This window comes from Gallus gallus, chromosome 4, assembly GCF_016699485.2.
Source record: "Gallus gallus isolate bGalGal1 chromosome 4, bGalGal1.mat.broiler.GRCg7b, whole genome shotgun sequence".
NCBI lineage: Eukaryota > Metazoa > Chordata > Aves > Galliformes > Phasianidae > Gallus > Gallus gallus.
Genome location: NC_052535.1, coordinates 30,022,296 through 30,027,653, shown reverse-complemented (window position 1 = coordinate 30,027,653; position 5,358 = coordinate 30,022,296).

Below are 5,358 nucleotides of genomic sequence, written 5' to 3'. Positions count from 1 at the left end.
AGCCTTCCTCCCTCATCTACTGCTGCCCAAAGGAGACTAAACCCAGGAAAGTCTATCTGAACATGGAATAAAATACCGTTTTTAGTAAAGAATAAACATACAGTCATGAGATTCTTTTGTCATACAGGCTACAAATTCTTCAGCAGCTGTGGCAAACACTTAATGCTTCTCCAGTCAGTTATGAAAAGTGTTAATCTCTTTCGGCCTTTCGAAGATTTGTTATTGTTCAACATAAGCTAACAGTAAACGCAATGCAATGGGAAAATACCAGGCTCAGTGGGAGCTGGCGAGTATTCCCACAGTGGGTTCTGCCTAAGATATGCCAGTTATGTGATCTTATTTTATCTTCACTGTAAACTGGATTTCCAACCCTCCCCCCCTGAGGTTACTGAAGTAAAGATGTGCAAGGTATTTTGCAACTGACAGAAGTGAAGTGATTAACAAGGGAGGTGTTTCTTACTGTTCTTTTAAGCTAATGCTCAAAGGCTCATGTTAGTTAGGATCTTCAGATGTGCACTTATGCTGGGAGACACAAGCTTGGGGCTTCATATACAGAGGCAGAGTCCCTCGCTACAGGTGGCAACCCCACTTCTGAGCGGTGATGGTCACAGCAGGAGGCCTGCCAGCCAGCAGCTGCAATGCAAGCACAGCCCAAGCCTCAACCCTTCAGCTGAGCTTCTCCTCACCTCTACTCAGCCACTCACATTGCAAGAGTGTGGCTTGGGCAGCAAGATCACAAGAGAGGTAATAAATCCATGTTTAGCTTATAGTTGTGGTGTTTTAAATAGAGCCCCATGTTTCTGACTCATCACAAAGTGTAATCACTGCTAACATCCCACATGAATAGAATTACACCTGAGAGCCATTTGGCCTTGCTTTTCCACTTGCTATAGGAGAGATGGATTAAAATGAACACGTTCAGCTCCCTAACATCTGCTCAGCGAATGCTGACATAAATCAGAGGTTAGAATATAGCATATTTGCCACACCCTGAATATCAATAGTCATGCAAGACAAAGACCAGGGTGAAATCCTGGACTCACTGAGGTCCATGGCAAAACTCCCATGGATTTCAGGCAGCCCAGTGTTCTAACGCAGATTGTTACCAGATGGCAGATTTGAGGATCATTTGATAAATGCAACTGGAAAAAAAACAAACAACTTCCATGGTAGGTGCACAAAATTGCATTCGTACTGTCAAAAAAGCAGTGCACAAAAATGCATCTCAGCAACAGCGATGGCTGCCTTCTTAAAAAGCACCCTTTTCACTTAGAAAAACCTGAAATCCTTCTAATGAGGTTCACCTAAGCCAGCAGATTTTAAGAGATAGCTTTTTTTGGTGATAAGTCACAATCGGACAGCCTATGTTTAGCTGAAAGTGTACTGCAATGGCAGCTGTAGCTAGGAACACTTTGCAACTAAGGATTTTAAATTAGTCTTCTACGGCACAGCATTTTCCCATTTAAGAAATGAAATGGGTATGTTAAGTCTAATTTACACAGCAAGCATCTTACCCATGCTCAGATCTTTTTCTCCATGTGTTGAACAGAATCTCTTATAATAGAAGCAGCAGGTATAAAAGTGGGGAGCTGTTTGTGAAATAAAACTGCAGTCTCAAACAGAAATCAAGTCATGCAACAGCTAATACAACAAACCTAGAGGTAACACTAAGAGTTCATGCTGTGCTCCGTAGTGTGGCTGTTGCTATTTTTCTTCATGTCCTTAGAAATAATGTAATAAAAGACGTAGCCTCCAGACAGTTATTCTTAAAGTCATCCAAGGCTGAGATGAACTGCTGTAAATGCATACTTCTCTCAGTATGATTGTCTCAGATTGCCTGTACATTAATGAAGATTAATTTACACTGGTCACAATTAAAATTCATCTATAACCCCATGGAAGAAATGGAACTTCTTTTTTCCTCCCCACAGGCAGCATCTTCATGCCCCCAAACCAACGGAACACAATCACTGAGCTACTACAAGCACATTCAGCAAGACTGCATGTTAACAGAGGTTTTACCCAACACATGAATTCAAGACACTCTAAAGTTATTTTAAAACCATTCTTATGGGTCTGTGTTTACATCCCCTCATTGATTTCATCAATTTTTCTCACAAACCAAACAAAGGAACTGTTATTTTTAAACTACTGGCCATAAACCCCATCTGCCATCTCAAACAAGTTGTAGTCTCACTCACTGTACATAATCCATGAAGAACATTTCAGCCTCACTAACCTATCTTGCATCCACCAGCTCAGCTATCCTGGTTCAGAAGCAAAGGCAGACATCAAATATTAGCAAGAAATGTCTTTTCAGCCATATGTACAGAGAAGGTTGAGCCTACGAGGCACAAACCACCTCATTATAACACTGGCATTCCGACAGCCTTTAAGATTTGCACCAACAGTATCCATTACCCTGATTTAGTCTGCTACCAGATCCTCAAACAGGGATGCTAATTATCTTTAACTATTCACGGCAAAGTAGACAGTTGACTGCTGATACATTTCCAGACTGGGGGTAGAAGCTACTATAGGAGTTACAGCAGATTCCAATTGTGCATCCTCCCTCTCCACTCCTATTTAGCAGAGCTTCAGCCATGCAGCAGTTTAGAAAAAGCTGCAGTTCCAACCTCTATCCACTGCTCCACAGCACAGAATACTGTGCGGGGATACCTGAAGCGATGTCACCTAAAAGATAGCAGTGCTATTAGTGCTCTCTACTGGATAAAAACGTAATTACTCCAAAATGAATACACCACAGCAGGAATCTCAGTAACGAGGTGGGGTGTAGAAACACTTGTATTTGAATTACATGTCTTGGACTACCTTTATTAAAACTTTGTGCTACTCAGTGCAGCAAGTTAAAAACTTACTGTGAGATGAAAGAAAGGGCACAAAACATGGCTGAAGTTACAACTCCAATCTGAAGTATGTCAGTAAAGAGAAAAAAGTTAACATTGCACAAAAATACTCAAGTTGGAGTAGTTTTGTTCTGAAGTATTCCTTCCTGTTCTTCACACTACCTGACAGTACTGCACACGTTAGTTTGCAGCTAACAACTGCAATTCAGTTTCCAAAGTTCATCTTGCCCTGAAAAACAATGGTGTATTTGAAGACAAAATTGTTTTCTTCATCACTTTGCATACCCTGCAAACGCATAGCAAGCTCCCACGTGGCAGACTACTATGCTAAGTGGTGTCACTCAGTTCACTGTGACTTCCAGGTAAAGAAACCCAAGTCAACTTCTCTGTAAGCCCAAACACCAGTGCATATGGCTCCATCTGAATATAACGAACTATAGTTTGGCATTCCCTCTGGCCAACACTAAATCACAAAGCCCCAGCAGCAGAAAGATTGCATTGCCCCGTGGTTCAGAATTGCTTACAGGGTAGGTGAGCAAAGAGAATTCTTCTGTTCGGTCTCAATGATCTGAAGGAGAATATCTATCCTAAAAAAGCTGAGATTCAGGAGTTTTGAAGGATGAGTTAATAGACTGCCTTGGCTTCATTTTAATCTTCCAGTGTTTTGTTCACCATCTGTCAGTCTTCCTCTGAAGTGAGATTCCTATCGCATCAGATTTGACTCTTCTCCTAAGAGTATGCATCAGACATTAAAAACAAACAGTATATTCAGGCAACAGAGTTCCTTCAAAAAAATAATAAAAAAATCAATAGCTATTACCAAAAGTCAAAGACAAAACCCCAAATATTCACTTTTGTCCAAACAAGTTTGCTTGAATGCAGGTGAGCAGGAGACCAGACATCTGTTTAGCTCAAATGACAATGAAAAATAAATAAGGTTAGTTACTTTGACCAAATGGATGATAGACATTTTTTCCACCTTTTCTTCTTTATGTATACATGACATCCGAAGTAGCTAAACTTATGCTTAAACATCTCGTCTCAAAGAATAGGAAATCCACAGTTTTGCATAGCCACACTCTCTGAAGCTCTTGCTTACGTTTATTTCCAGCTTATCCCTACCTTTTAAAAAAAATCCTCTAGTTATTTTCCTTTCATCAAGTCTTCTCCAAAGTGAGCATTCATGCCCACTCCCAGAATGCAGGCTGGGGAATGCCTAAGAGCTGCTGCCCTGTAGTTCATCCTGGTCTATGCAGCTCAGCACATCCATAGCACCAAGGACCAAATAAGATAGACATGAGCTCAATTTCAAAGCAGCCTTGTCAAAAAAAGTTTAGAAAAGTTACTGACTTCATTTTGATCTCAACTTTAACTTCACTATTCACTCACAAATAGAAAAGACAGACTGATTATAAGCTGCCTATTAGATAGATATATATCCAGAAAAATTAGGAGTTCCAGAAAGAAATATTATGTTACTCAAAGCCTGTGATTAAAGGAAACATTCTTCACCCAGGACTATACTTAAGCCTGTAGCACATGAATGCAGGGTACATTACAAACAAACTACTAATATCACTGCTGTCTTCCCATATATGCTGTAAGCTTCCCACCTCTTAGCACACCCTGAAAGACCACAGGAACAGCACATATACACTTGTAAGCTGCCATAAAGGGTCATACTGACAGCAGCGAGGATCCCACATAAGGGGAAAAAAAAGTATCTTCCTCAGAAAGCCTACTTTTTTTAACAAGTTCAGTATTGTTTGCTTTCTAATCCACTTCCTCGGATTCATATTACTTATCCTCACATGTCTTCATTCACATCAACCCCCAAATGCAAAAGACGGATGATATCATCGTTTGGGTTTGTTAGCCAAGCAGTTGCTTTCTATACCATCACCAATTCCTTTTACCAACAAGTTCTGCATAGCTGCTGTTCTCCTTGTTTCATCACCAGCAAACACCTCTTGCAGCCCTGATATTTTGCAACGCAGAACTAGCAGTTCCTACTGAAGCCAAAGCAAGCTACAAATTAGGCCCTCTGCTATGTTAAAGTTTGATTTGTCCTCTACCTTGGTATTTAGGAGGTTCAGGTTACTCAAAGCCCAACTGAGACTGCTCAGGTCAAGAATAATTCTTCACTTAGCTTGAATTGGTCTTGCATGAAGGGAAGGTTCCCACGATTTTATCCACATACACAGTACTGAACTTAATCCCAAGACCACATAAAGGCATCTGTTTCTAATGCCAGAGGGAGCTGTGGGCAACCAACTAGGAGACAACTTCATAATGCACACTCTAAGGGCAGCCCAAACCTCTCTCTTCCCTCCCATATAATTTCCCACCCAGGAGTAATTTACAGATTATTAGCAGGCCTGTTAATTGTTTCAGTTTCCTAGGTATTCTTTGTCAAAAAAGAAAAAAAAATTAGCACCAAAAACCTTCTTTCAACCTGCAGTGACAGGAATCTTCAAGAGAAATACATACA